Source organism: Heterodontus francisci, unplaced genomic scaffold (genome assembly GCF_036365525.1).
Source record: "Heterodontus francisci isolate sHetFra1 unplaced genomic scaffold, sHetFra1.hap1 HAP1_SCAFFOLD_456, whole genome shotgun sequence".
Lineage (NCBI taxonomy): Eukaryota > Metazoa > Chordata > Chondrichthyes > Heterodontiformes > Heterodontidae > Heterodontus > Heterodontus francisci.
The window spans coordinates 380,011-395,132 of record NW_027142287.1 but is presented as its reverse complement, the minus strand read 5'-3'; the positions used below and the strand labels follow the sequence as shown (position 1 = coordinate 395,132).

Sequence of the window (15,122 nt, the reverse complement as noted above, 5' to 3'; positions counted from 1 at the left end):
ATTCTCCAATTTCCAAATACTCCTTCCACTGTTTGCATTTGGTTGCTTCCTGGGCATGTCGACGAATTTCAAACTGGCTGGCACCTTCGCGGACGCTTCTTCTCCATTTTGGGTGGTCTCAGGCAAGAGACGCCCATGAATCAGTGCAGATGTCACGTTTTTTCAGGATGTCTTGAAGGAAATTCTTGTAATGTTTCCTCTGCCCTCCTGGTAGCTTCTTTCCCTGATGGAGTTCAAAGTAGAAAGCTTGTTTTGGGACTCTGGCGTCAGGCATGGGGATGATGTGGCCCATCCAACATAACTGACTAGCCATGACCAGTGTCTGGATACTGGGGATGTTGGCCTGAGAGAGGACACTGATATTGCAGCGCCTGTCCTGCAACTGAATTTGCAGGATCTTGCGGAATCACCACCGGAGATATCTCTCCAGGGCTTTGAGATGTCTGCTGTACAGTATCCATGTTTCTGACACATACAGGAGGGCATGTAACACTGCAGCCATGTCAACCATGAGCTTGGTGGCTGATTTGAGTTCTTTGTCATCAAACATTCTTTTCCTCAGATGACTGAAGGCTACGCTGGCACGCTAGACGTGATGCTGCGTGTCATCGTCGATATCTGCCCTTGGTGACAGGAGGTTCCCAAGGTATGAGCAGTGATCCACATTGCCCAGTGGTTCACCATGGATCTTGATAGTAGAGGGGCAGTGCCGGGGAGCAGGCTGGTAGAGGACCTTTGTCTTCTGGATGTTTTGCTTAAGGCCAATTATTTCATACACCTCCGTGAATGCATTGATCAGGGTTTGACGCTTGGCCTCTGAGTGTGCGCATACGCAGGCGTCGTCAGCATACTGCAGCTTGATGACAGAGGTTGGAGTGGCCTGACATCTGGACTGGAGGCAACATAGGTTAAATAGTTTCCCACTCGTCCTGTCGAGTAGATATACACATGCGACCTAAAGAACAGCTGATGGGCTGAACAAACACTGGAACTACAAAAATTAGCTGACAGCCACGACATGTGTGGATTCTTCAGCACAGTCAAGACCATTCACGGCCCACGTACCCAAGGACCTACCCCACTGAGAGCAAAAGAATGGAGTGACACTGATCAAGGACAGATAGGCAGTCTGCAATCGTTGCAAGGAGCACTTTGAAGATCTCCTCAATTGTGACTCAGTCCTTGATGCGAGTGCCCTTGACCGCATTCCACAGCATGCTACCCACCGTGCTGTCAGCACAATCCCAGGCTGACAGAGGTTGAAAAGGCCATCTGACAGCTAAAAAACAATAAGGCCGCTGGCATAGATGGAATTCCCATCAAAATTCTAAAATCTGGCAGAGAAGCACTCTTGACACAAATACATGGTCTCATTTCCCTCATTTGGAAGGAGGAGAGCATGACAGGGGATCTCCGGACACTGTAATAGTGATCATCTTTAAAGAAGGTTTGCAAGTTCTCCCTGTGTCTGCGTGGGTTTTTCTCCGGGTGCTCCGGTTTCCTCCCACAAGCCAAAGACTTGCAGGTTGGTAGGTAAATTGGCCATTATAAATTGTCACTAGTATAGGTAGGTGGTAGGGAAATATAGGGACAGGTGGGGATGTTTGGTAGGAATATGGGGTTAGTGTAGGATTAGTATAAATGGGTGGTTGATGTTCGGCCCAGACTCGGTGGGCCAAAGGGCCTGTTTCAGTGCTGTATCTCTAATCTAAAAAAAGGTGACAAGACTGACTGTGGTAACTACAGAGGGGTATCCCTGCTGTCTGCCACAGGGAAGGCCATCACAAGAGTCCTTCTCAACTGGCTCCTCCCCGTGGCTGAAGAGCTCCAACTGGAATCACAATGTTGATTCTGTCCATCAAGAAGCACAATGGACATGATCTTCACAGCAAGACAACTCCAAGAAAATGTAGGGAGCAGCAACAACCTTTCTACCTGGTCTTCTCTGACCTGACAAAGGCCTTCGACTCTACCAACCAGGAGGGATTATGGAACGTCCTCAAATTTGGCTGCCCAGAGAAATTCATCATCATCCTCTGACGAGTGCATGATGACATGCAAGCAGTAATCCTTCCCAACGGACCTACCACTGACCCAATCCCAATGCAAACTGGGGTCGAGCAAGGCTGTGTCATCGCACCAATGCTCTTTTCCATCATCCTTGCTGCAACACTCCACCTCATCTCCTCATACTCACAGTCCTAGAGTCTGATAGATACAGAATGGATGTCACACTCACAGTACCAGAGTCTGACAGATACAGAATGGATGTCACACTCACAGTACCAGAGACTGACAGATACAGAATGGATGTCACACTCACAGTACCAGAGTCTGACAGATACAGAATGGATGTCACACTCACAGTATCAGAGACTGACAGATACAGAATGGATGTCACACTCACAGTCCTAGTGTCTGATAGATACAGAATGAATCCACACAGCACCGGAGACTTCTTTTCTTCTTCTTTTCTTTGGCCTCCTTGTCTCGAGAGACAATGGGTAAGCGCCTGGAGCTTGTCAGTGGTTTGTGAAGCAGCGTCTGGAATGGCTATAAAGGCAAATTCTAGAGCGACAGACTCTTCCACAGGTGCTGCAGATAAAATTGCTTGTCGGGGCTGTTACACAGTTGTCTCTCCCCTTGAGCTTCTGTCTTTTTTCCTGCCAACTGCTAAGTCTCTTCGACTCACCACACTTTAGCTCCGCATTTATGGCTGTCCGCCAGCTCTGGCGATCACTGGCAACTGACTCCCATGACTTGTGATCAATGTCACAGGACTTCATGTCGTGTTTGCAAACGACTTTAAAGCAGAGACATGGATGGTCGGTAGTTCTGATACCAGTGACGAGGTTGCTGTACAATGTGTCCTTGGGGATCCTACCATCTTCCATGCGGCTCACATGGCCATACCATCTCAAGCGCCGCTGGCTCCGTAGGGTGTATATGCCGGGGATGTTGACCGCCTCAAGGACTTCTGTGTTGGAGATATGGTCCTGCAACCTGATGCCAAGGATTCTCCAGAGGTAGCAAAGATGGAATGTATTGAGACGTCGCTCTTGGCTGAAATACGTTGTCCAGGCCTCGCTGCTGTAGAGCAAAGTACTGAGGACTCAGGCTTGATATACTAGGACTTTTGTGTTCCGTGTCAGTGTGCCATTTCCCCACACTCACTTGGCCAGTCTGGACATAGCAGTGTTCTCGCACCTACACTGTTTGAGATCTTCTTCTCCCTGCTGCTCTCACATGCGTTCAAGTCTTCAGAAGAAGGAATTTTCCTCCACACAAGATCAGATGGCAGTTTGTTCAACCTTGCCCGTCTAAGAGCGAAGAGCAAAGTACAGAAAATCCGCATCAGGGAACTCCTCTTTGCTGACGATGCTGCATTAACATTCCACACTGAAGAGTGTCTGCAGAGACTCACTGACAGCATTGCGGCTGCCTGCAACGAATTTGGCCTAACCATCAGCCTCAAGAAAACGAACATCATGGGACAGGACATTATAAATACTCCATCCATCAATATGGGCGAACACGCTCTGGAAGTGGTTCAAGAGTTTACCTATCCAGGCTCGACTATCACCAGTAACCTGTCTCCCGATGCAGAAGTCAACAAGCACATGGGAAAGGCTTCCACTGCTATGTCCAGACTGGCCAAGAGAGTGTGGGAAAATGGCGCACTGACACGGAACCAGAGACTGAGAGCTACCAAATTACATAAAACACTCAAACACAGTAGCAGAGAGTAAAATAAACGGAATTAACTGCACACTCACATGCAATAGCAGAGACACAACGACACAGAATCAGTCAAAAAGTCTCCTCCCAACAACAGCCAGGACATTTCCAGGGATCTTTTCACAGGGAGCGGCTGTTTTACGAAAACTGTGACTGGAGAGAGTCTTTGTGCAATATACTTACGGATTGCAGTAAGGGTGTTTGTGATTGGTTGCAAATATTTATTCTGATTGGATGGCGGAAGACACCAATTAGAGATTTACAATATAAAATCGTTTTGACATCACTCCCAATCACCCAATCACAATCTTAACTTTCCCCCATCCCTCATTAGCATAGAGCTGTGGGATTGTCTATTTAATCCGCACTCGGAAGGGGTTTGGTTTATTTCTGTGTCTGCAATTGTATCTGAAGATGGTTGAGGAGAAGAAGAAAGCAGCTGCTAAGAAGGGCGCCTAGAAAAGTGTGAGTAAACCGTCAGCAAAGGGAGGTAAAAGGCGGAGAAAGTCGAGGAAGGAGAGTTACTCCATCTACATCTACAAAGTGATGAAGCAGGTTGACCCCGACACCGGCATCTCCTCCAAGGCCATGAGTATTATGAACTCGTTTGTGAACGATATTTTCGAGCGCATCGCGGGTGAGGCTTCCCGCCTGGCCCATTGCAACAAGCGCAGCACCATCAGCTCCCGGGAGATCCAGACCGCCATGCGCCTGCTGCTGCCCGGGGAGCTGGCCAAGCACGCCATGTCGGAAGGGACAAAGGCGGTGACCAAGTACACCAGCTCCAAGTAAAACTGCACAATGGACTGAAAAACATCCCAAACACAACGGCTCTTTTAAGAGCCACCCACAATCTCTCTGAAAAAGCTACAACATCATCCCGAAAGTATCAATTTGTTTTTTTTTATACAAAGGTTCTGGAACTTTCTAATTGCCTTTGTGATATCTGTTTTAACCCCATGGATTCTGGGTGATTCACGTTCACTTGAGATCTTTGTGTCTCTACTTAATAATGCCGTGTAAATTAATTACTGATCACTGACCCCATGTGCGCGTTCATTTTCGCTATTGTACTATTTCGTCAATGAGCTGACAGATCAGTTCTCAGTCACTTGTTTCCCTTGTTCAAGCTCGGCCTCAATAATAAGTACATTTACTAGAAACCCCGCTGTTGTACGAAACCTCAGTCTCTCATTTCAACTCCTGAGAGTAAAAATCTTCTCTCCGCTTTTGTCTCCCACGAATAGGTTCAATCTAGAATCAGTGATGCGGTATCTTGACAAAGATTGATCTGAAATGTGTCCGCTTCCAGAATGCTGTGAATGAGACTTTCTGCCGCCGCTTACAGACTGTTTCAAAAAGGACGGATAATAGTCCGAGATCAAAGCGCACATGGGCTCAGTGATCAGTAATTAATTTACGCGGCATTATTAAGTAGAGACACAAAGATCTCACAGACAGTGAAACTGAATCACCCAGAATCCATGGGGTTAAAAAAGATCAGAAAGGCAATTAGAAAATTCCAGACTCTTCGTATAAAAAAACAAAACAAATCAAAACCAGGGAGATGATGTAGCTTTTTCAGAGAGATTGTGGGTGGCTCTTAAAAGAGCCGTTGTGTTTGGGATGTTTTTCAGTCCATTGTGCAGTTTTACTTGGAGCTGGTGTACTTGGTCACCGCCTTTGCCCCTTCTGACACGGTGTGCTTGGCCAGCTCCCCGGGCAGCAGCAGGCGCACGGCGGTCTGGATCTCCCGGGAGCTGATGGTGCTGCGCTTGTTGTAATGGGCCAGGCGGGAAGCCTCACCCGCGATGCGCTCGAAAATATCGTTCACAAACGAGTTCATGATGCTCATGGCCTTGGAGGAGATGCCGGTGTCGGGGTGAACCTGCTTCATCACTTTGTAGATGTAGATGGAGTAACTCTCCTTCCTCGACTTTCTCGGCTTCTTACCGCCCTTTGCTGACGGTTTACTCACAGTTTTCTTGGCGCCCTTCTTCGGAGCTGCTTTCTTCTTCTCCTCAACCATCTTCAGTTTCAATTTCAGACTCAGAAATAAACCAAACCCCTTCCGAGTGCGGATTAAATAGACAATCCCACAGCTCTATGCTAATGAGGGATGGGGGAAAGTAAAGATTGTGATTGGGTGATTGGGAGTGATGTCACAATGGGTTTATATTGTAATACTATAATTGGTGTCCTTCACCATCCAATCACATTCCAACTTTGCAGCCAATCACAAACATTCGTACTGCAATCAGGAAGTATGTTTCACAAAGACTCTCTCCAGCAGCAGTTGACATTGAAAGAGGCACTCCCTGTGTCAAGCTCTCTGGAAATGTTCTGCATGTTGTTGAGAGGACGCTTATTGATGATTCAGTGTCGTTGCTATTGCATGTGAGTGTGCAATTAATTCCATTACTTTTATTCTCTGCTCCTGTGTTTGAGTGTGTTCTGTCATTCAGCAGTTCTCAGTCTCTGGTGCTGTATGGATTTATTCCGTATTTATTTATTTCTAGATATAGCACTGAAACAGGCCCTTCGGCCCACCGAGTCTGTGCCGACCAACAATCACCCATTTATACTAACCCTGCAGTCATCCCAACCTACACTAGGGGCAATTTACAATGACCAATTTACCTATCAACCTGCAAGCCTTTGGCGGTGGGAGGAAACCGGAGCACCCGGCGAAAACCCACGCGGTCACAGGGAGAACTTGCTAACTCCGCACAGGCAGTACCCAGATTCGAACCCAGATCCCTGGAGCTGTGAGACTGCAGTGCTAACCACTGCACCACTGTATCTGTCAGACTCTGGTACTGCGTTTGAGTATGACATCCATTCTGTATCTGTCAGTCTCTGTTGCTGTGTTTGAGTGTGAGGAGTTGAGGCGGAGTGTTGCGGCGAGGAAGATGGAAAAGAGCGTTGGTGCGATGACACAGACTTAGTTGACCCCAGTTTGCATTGGGATTGGGTCAGTGGTAGGTCCGTTGGGAAGGATTACAGCTTGCATGTCATCATGCAGTCGTTGGAGGTTGGTGACGAATTTTTCCGGCAGCCAAATTTGAGGAAGACTTTCCATAATCCCTCCTGGTTGGTAGAGTCGAAGGCCTTTGTCAGGTCAGAGAAGACCAGGCAGAAAATTTGCTGCTGCTCCCTACATTTTCTTGGCGTTGTCTTGCTGTGAAGATCATGTCCACTGTGTCTCTTGATGGACAGAATCCACATTGTTTTTCCAGTAGGAGATCTTCAGCCACGGGGTAGAGACAGTTGAGAAGGACTCTTGTGATGACCTTCCCTGTAGTGAACAGCTGGGATACCCCTCTGTCATTACCACAGTCGGTCCTGTCACCATTTTTGGTGATGATCACAATGACAGCATCTCAGAGATCCCTGGCGTGCTCTCGTCCTTCCAGCTGAGGGAAATGAGACCATGTATTTGTGTTAAGTGTTCTTCTCTGTCGTATTTTAGATTTTCAGAGGGAATTCCATCGATGCCGGTGGCCGTCATTTTTTTTTACCTGTTAGATTGCCTTTTCAATTTCTGTTGGGCTGGGATTGTGCTGACGTCATGGTGGGTAACATGCTTTGGAATGTGGCACTTGCATCAAGGACTGAGTTGCGATTGAGGCGATCTTGAAAGTGCTACTTCCAACGAGTGCTAACTGCCTCTCTGACCTTGATCTGTGTCACTCCATTCTTTACTCTCAGTAGGGTAGGTCCTTGGTAATTTGGGCCATAAATGGTCTTGATGGTGCTGAAGAATCCACACATGTCGTGGCTGTCAACAAGTTGCTGTATTTCCTGCACTCTTTAAGCCCATCAGCTGTTCTTTAGTTCGTGTAAGCAGATCTACTCTACAGGACGAGTGGGAAACAATTGAAACTACATTGCCTGCAGTCCTGAAGCAAGGCCACTCCAACATCTGTCATCGGGCTGCAGTATGCTGACAATGCTTCCATGTGCGCACACTCAGAGGCCAAGCTTCAAACCCTCATCGATGCATTCATGGAGGCGTATGAAAGAATTGGCTTGAAGCAAAACATCCGGAAAGCTAAGGTCCTCTGCCAGCCTGCTCCCCGACACTGCCCCCGACTATTAAGATCCACGGCGAATCACTGGACAATGTGGATCACTGCTCATACCTTGGGAACCTCCTGTCACCAAAGGCAGATATCGACAATGACACTCAGGAACGCTTCCAGAAGGCCATGTGGCCCATAAATCCTGCTCTGCCATTCAATAAGATCATGCCTGTTCTGATTGAGGCCTTAATTCCACTTTCCTGCCTGTGCCCATTGACCAATGACTCCCTTGTACATCAAACAATCTGTCTGTCACAGCCTTGAATATATTCAATGACTCAGCCTCCACAGTCCTCTGGAGAACAGAATTCCAAAGATGAGCAACCCTCTGACAGAAGAAATTCCTCCTCATCTCTTTCTTGAATGGGAGACCACTTATCTTGAAACTGTACCCATAATTCTACATTCCCCCACAAGGAGAAACATCTTCCCAGCATCTACCTGTCCAGCCCACTGAGAATCTTATAGGTTTCAATAGGATCACATCTCAATCTTCTAAACTCCAGTGAGTGGAGGCCCAATCTGCTCAACCTTTTCTCACAAGTCAACCCTTCATCCCAGGAATCAGCCTAGTGAACATTCTTTGAACTGATTCCAATACAAGTATATTCCTCCTTAAGTAAGGAGACCAAAACTGTATGGAGTACTTTAGGTGGGATGCCACTAATGCCCTGTACAGTTGCAGCAAAACTTCCCTACTTTTATACTCCATTCCCCTTGCTAAAAATTCCAACATTCCATTTGCATTCCTAATTACTTGCTACACCTTCATGCTAACTTTTCTGTAATTCATGTACCTGGCACCCAGATCCCTCGGTACAGCAGCATTCTGCAGTCTGTCTCTATGTAAGTAATATTCTGTTTTTCTATTCTTTATGCCAAAGTAGACAATCTCACATTTTCCTATTTTATACTCCATCTGCCAAACTTTTGCCCACTGACTTAACCTATCTATATCTCTTTGCAGACACTTTCTGTCCTCCTCACAACTTTCTTTCCTACCTATCTTTGTACCACCCATAAATTTGGCAACAGTACACTCAGTCCCTTCATGCAATTATTAATATAGACCATAAATAGTTGAGGCACCAGCACTGTCCCTGTGACAATCCATTAGTAACAGTTTGCCAATCTGAAAATGCCCCATTTGTCTCCACTCTCTGTTTCCTGTGAGTTAGCCAATCCTATATCCATGTGTGTGTAGTTTTCAGTTTGTATCTATCAGTGTCTGGTACACTATGTGAGTTTTGGTCTCTTTCTTACTCTCTCACTGCTATTTTTTGTGTGTTAGGTTGCTTTAGATGACTCAGGCTGAAGTACTGTGAGTGAGTGCAGTAATCAACCTATATCTTTCAGCATCTGGCACTGAGCATGTGTTTCAGCATCACTCTCTGTCTGTCAGTATCTGGTACTCTGTGTGAGTGTGGGATTCATTATATAATCTTCCGTCCCTGGGACTGATGGCAAGTCTGGATTTATTCTAAATAAGATGTCAGCACAGCAACAGGCCACAGATGTGGTAGGTTTTAAGCAGACAATATATTTGAGGTTTTGCTTAGTATTAAATATCTGTCACTGTGAACACAATAGTGAAAGATAATGTATCCTACAATCTGATACAGGATTGGTGTGCAAGTGTAACTCAGGCTGTACTGATCAAATTGATCAGTGCCATTCAGTCTGAGGGAGAATCTTGGACTTGCATGTAAAATGAGCTCAGTCTGGAATTGTACAGTATCTTCCATCTGCCACTGTACGAGGTTTCAGGACTGGTATGTAACTTATAGCTCAGACTATACTGATCAAATTTATAATGTATCTTTTAGTTTCACAATCCGGATGAGTTTTAAACTGGAATATGAGTTTGGATCTCAGGTTATACGATATTTCAGAATCTCTCAATCTGATTATGGACTTGAGTCTAATGTATGTGTCTGGAAACATGATGGGAATTAATACTGATAATAAACTCATAACCTGTGTAAATATTGGGCTAGTATTTAACTTAAATCTCAGAGTACATGATTGAGGTTAATTCTGTAACTTTGAAACAGGAACCACGTGTCAGTTCTATGTGTGTTTAATTTGTAGCTGAGGTTGCTCTATTGTGGGATTGACACACTGATAATTTGATTGTGGGTGAGAAGTTGGACTGGGATGTATGTATCTACCTGTCAGTGGTAATGAGTTGGGGTGACATGGAAACAACGTCTGTCTTTCCTGCTCTATTTGATTGATGGATTGAAAATGAGTCTCTGGAACTATTTCTGCAGTCTGAGACTGTGGCACTGATGACCTGTCTGTGTCTCTGCGCTCTGTGAGTGATAATGTACGTATTGTGTGTGAGAAGGAGCTGGTGGCACTCTTCATTGTAACTTGGTGGAGGAAATAGCCCATTTATTCTGGTTCATTCAATCATTTGCCTGTTTGAACAAAAGTATGTTTGTAACTAAAATACAGGTGAGATCAAAGATATAGAGTTTTAATGAATTTAATCTCTCAAATAATAATCATTATGGATACCCGCAAAAGAACCACCACAACACAAATATTGTCACTGTTTCACTCCACTACAATAAGTTTCTTCCCATTCTGTCTCCATCCCCTTGTCCACACACAACTGGAGAATGGCCTCTCTGCTCACTCCATGTTCCGAGACCAGTTCCAGATCCACTCCGCCTCTTACAAACAGCCCCCGCCTGCCCCTGAACTTGCCCCGGACTCGATGCTGATCTCTGAGTCTATCTGCGGACATGCTCCCAAAGCGATGTCCTGCTGGAAGGTGGCTGCTGCTTGCTCCCTTCCCCCGGGACCGGGATCTCTCCATTCGCGGCTGTTTTAAACCATCTTCTTCCGCTCACAGGCAGTGCTAGGGGAGGGGAGCGCAGGCCCAGATTTCTGCAGCACTTCAGCCAGAAACGTGGAAAACTTCCGGCACAGAATGAGTCCATTCGGCCCATCATGTCCGCGCCAGCGGAATGAGAGGGGTATAGCCTGTTCCCACAGTTTGTTGTTATTGGACAGTGAAGTGTGGAAACAGAAGAGGACAGTCAGGATGTGGGGAGTTACACAAAGTGAATCTATTATCAGCACCAGGTGAGAAGTGTGAAGGACACATTTTTAACAGCGGCTGTTTGGTTTCACCTGGACGGTTAGACCATGGGAGCGGGAACTGGAAATCTGACCTGTGTAAAAGTCCCTGCTCCGTCGGTCAGTCCCATTCCTGGCCCAGTGGATTGTTTCTGGATGTTATTTAATTGTTGTAAAATGGCCAAAGCCCCTGGTATGCAGTAGCTGGGGGCTGCAGGACTGCAGTGGAATCAGACACTGACTCTGTTTGTGTTGCTGGGTTTCCTTTGTGATTGTTCACAATGATTATTCATTGAAAAATTGTTTTGGTCTCTCTTGTAACTTCCACCACACCTCTTCCTGAATTAGAATAAATACTTTTTCTTTCTACAGGCAATACTTGAGGAAGCTGTATAAATGTAGTGATTCCTCGACACAAGGGGAAGTGCAGCCAGCTCCTCACACACAGTAAGTACAGTATCACTCACAGGGAGCAGAGACATCAATTCCACAATCACCGACAGCAGAAGTAGTCAGAACATAGAAACACACAAAATAGGAGCAGGAGTAGATCATGTGGCACGTGTAGCCTGCTCCGCCATTCAGGACCATCATGGATGATCTTAGGCTTCAATTCCACTTTCCCGCCTGCTCGCCTTATCCCCTGATTCTCTGAGAGATCAAAAATCTGTCCATCTCAGCTTTACATGTATTCAATGATGGAGCATCCACAATCCTCTGGAGTAAACAATTCCAAAGATTCACAACCCTTTGAGTGAAGTCATTTCTACTCATCTCAGTCCTAAATGATCAGCTCCTTATCGTGGGACTGTGTCCCCATGTTTTAGATTCTCTGACCAGCAGAAACAATCTCTCAGTGTCTCCCCTATCCAGCCGCTTTGGAATTTTGTATGTTTCAATGAGATCACCTCTCATTCTTCTAAACTCCAGAGCATAGGGCCAATTTACTCAGCCTCTCATCATAGGACAATCCCTTCATCCCAGGGACTAATTTAGTGAACATTTGCTGCACCGCCTCCAATGTCCATATATCCTTTCTTAAGTGTGCAGACCAAAACGTCACACTGTATTCCAGATGTGGTCTCACCGAAATCCTGTACAATTGTAACTCACTTCTTTATTGCTGTATTCTAATCCCCTCGCAATAAAGGCCAACACGCCATTTGCCTTCCTAATTGCTTGTTGTACCTGCATGCTAACTTTCTGTATTCCTTGTACAAGTACACCCAAGTCTCTTTGAACACCAACAGTTACAAGTTTCACACCTTTTATCAAATATTCTACTTTTCTATTCTTATGACCAAAGTGAAGAACTTCACACTTCCCTACATTATACTCCATCTACCATCTTCTTGCCCACTCACTGAACTTGTCTATATCTCTTTGCAGCCTCTCTATGTCCTCCCACAGCTTCCCTTTCCACCTACCTTTGTATCATCAGCAAACCTAGATACATTATTCTCTGTCTCTTCATTTAAGTCATTAATTTAGATGGTAAATAGCTGAGACCCCAGCACTTATCCTTGCGACACTCCATTATTCACTGCCTGCCAATCTGTTTAGACCCACTCTTTGCTTCCTGTCCATTAACCAATCCTCTATCCATGCCAATATATGACCCACAATTCCATGAGTCCCTTATCTTCTCTATTAACCTTTTATGTAGCACCTTATTGAATGCCTTTTGGAAATCCAGGAAAAGACTAGTTTCCCTTTACCCTGCTAGTTACATCCTCAAAAAACTCTCATAAATTTGTCAAACAAGATTTCCCTTCAGAAAAATCATGTTGACTTGTTTGAATGCTTTTCTCAGTGCATTGTTCAGACTTCTTGCATTTTCCCAAGGACTGATATTAGGCTAACTGACCTGTAGTTCACAGTTTTCTCTCTCCCTCCTTTCCTGAAAAGCAGTTTAACATCTGCCAACTTCCAATCTGATGGAAATTTTCTGACCCCCTCCCACACCCACTGCAATATTACAGGGAACGGGGCTGGGGAGAAACAGCCTATCTGCCCCAGGCCAATCAAGGCCCTTAATTGGCCAATTAACAGCCACTTATGGGCCTCCTCTCTCTGCTGCAGGTATTTTATCCTCGGTTGAGTTAGGGGCGGGGAGGCAGTGTGGCAAAGGCACCAAGAACTCTGCCTGATAAAACCAGTCGTCTTTCCTGCGGGCTGCGGGTGGGTCCTCCTGATTAGGCACCCTGATCCCCATGGAGGGCCACCCTCAAAGCTCCAACCGCCCCCATTGGGCACCCCGGACCCTGTACCTGACCCCCCATTGCCTCAGACTTAAAGGTAACATTATATATTCTATCAGAACAGACTGAATGACAGATAACATAGCACTCCACAAAACTATAGTGTTAGAGTGACAGATATTGTCTCAGTTATTTATTGCAGCCTGAGCTACACATTATATGCCAATCTAAAATCACATACAGTTTCAGACTGAGATACAGTATTTATTCCACAAATGCAAACCGAACTATATGTTCCACAGGAGTTCATACTATTGAACAAGCCTGGGCTCTTTTCTCTGAGTGGTCACCTAATAGAAGCATTGAATAATATGAAGGGTTTTGTTAGGGTAGAGGTAGAGATGTTTCCCACTTGTGGCGGAGTCCAAAGCTGTCGATAGGAAATAGTCAGTAATACATTAAATAAATAACTCAGGGGAAACTTCTTTACCCTGCTTTGACAGCACTTGAGCTGCTGAACATTGTTACATTTAACGTCAAGCTAAATGATTAAATGAGGCAGAAACAATTTGAGAGATTTGCTGATACGATTAGATGAAGTAGGGTTGGAGTAACCTCATTGGAACTACCAGCACTTGGGCAGAAAAGCCTGTCTCTGTGCTGTAAATGCTATGTAATTCTGTGTAGAGTGAATCCAGAATGACAAACTAACCCAGAGATTAATGGCTACTGAATGCATCCCACACACAGGCAGTACCAGAGAATGACAGCTACTGAACAAAACCCACACTCACAGGCAGTTCCAGAGACTGACAGATACTGAACAAAACCCACACTCACAGGAAGTACCAGAGACTGACAGATACTGAACAAAACCCACACTCACAGGCAGTACCAGAGACTGACAGATACTGAACATAACCTACACTCACAGGCAGCACCAGAGACTGACAGATACTGAACAAAACCCACACTCACAGGAAGTACCAGAGACTGACAGATACTGAACATAACCTACACTCACAGGCAGTGCCAGAGACTGACAGACATTGAACATAACCTACACTCACAGGCAGTACCAGAAACTGAAAATATTGAACAAAAATTACACACGCGGACAGTACCTGAGACTGACAGATATTGAACAAAACACACACTCACAGGCAGTACCAGAGACTGACAGATGTTATGTCCATCCCAAGTTCACAACAGAAACTAATAACTGAGAGATCCAACAGAAATCCAACACTTACATATAATACCAGTGACTTAAAGGTACAGAATTAATCGCACTCTCAAATATAGTGCATGTGACTGGGATACAGAATGAGTCTATACTGACACATAATACCAGGGAATGACAGATACAGAATGAATCACACAGTCACATACAGCAACAGGGACATTTTGGCACAGTATGAATCTGACAGTCATGTACAGAAACAGAGGCTGACAGATATCAAATGAAACCCACACACACATACAGTGACACTGAGAGCTATAACATATATGCCACATTCATATATAGTACCAGAGATTGACAGATACAGAATGAATTCCACACACACAAACAGTTCCAGAGCCTTCTACATTCAGAGTGAATATCACACTTTGTACCAGAGACTGACCAATGCAGCATGAATCCCACACTCCCACTCAGTAATAGAGACTGACAGATCGCCACAAATACAGAATGATTCTCATTCTCATGTACAGGACAACAGACTGATTTGCCACAATGGTGTCTCTAATCTTTGGACAAACTCAGTGTAATAACAACTCATCTCCATTCCCAGTATTTCTAAATCCCACCTGTCCTCCATAATCTGAACAATTATTGCATGTTGTTTTGACTGTCTGATCTGTAAACTGCACTGTATCACAGATTGCTGACATTTGCTAGCTGAAAGTGAGAACTGCAACATAGAAGCAGAAATTGGCACAGTCTGCCAGGGTTAATAAACAGATAATGTGAGGTAATAAACTTTGTAATAAACTCATATTGCTT

At 45.2% G+C, this 15,122-nt stretch overlaps 1 pseudogene; it reads left to right on the top strand.

The window, feature by feature from the left end:
* The first annotated feature begins 682 nt into the window (after positions 1-682).
* Positions 683-4,530, top strand: LOC137366934 (histone H2B 1/2-like; annotated as a pseudogene).
* Positions 4,531-15,122: the final 10,592 nt, after the last annotated feature.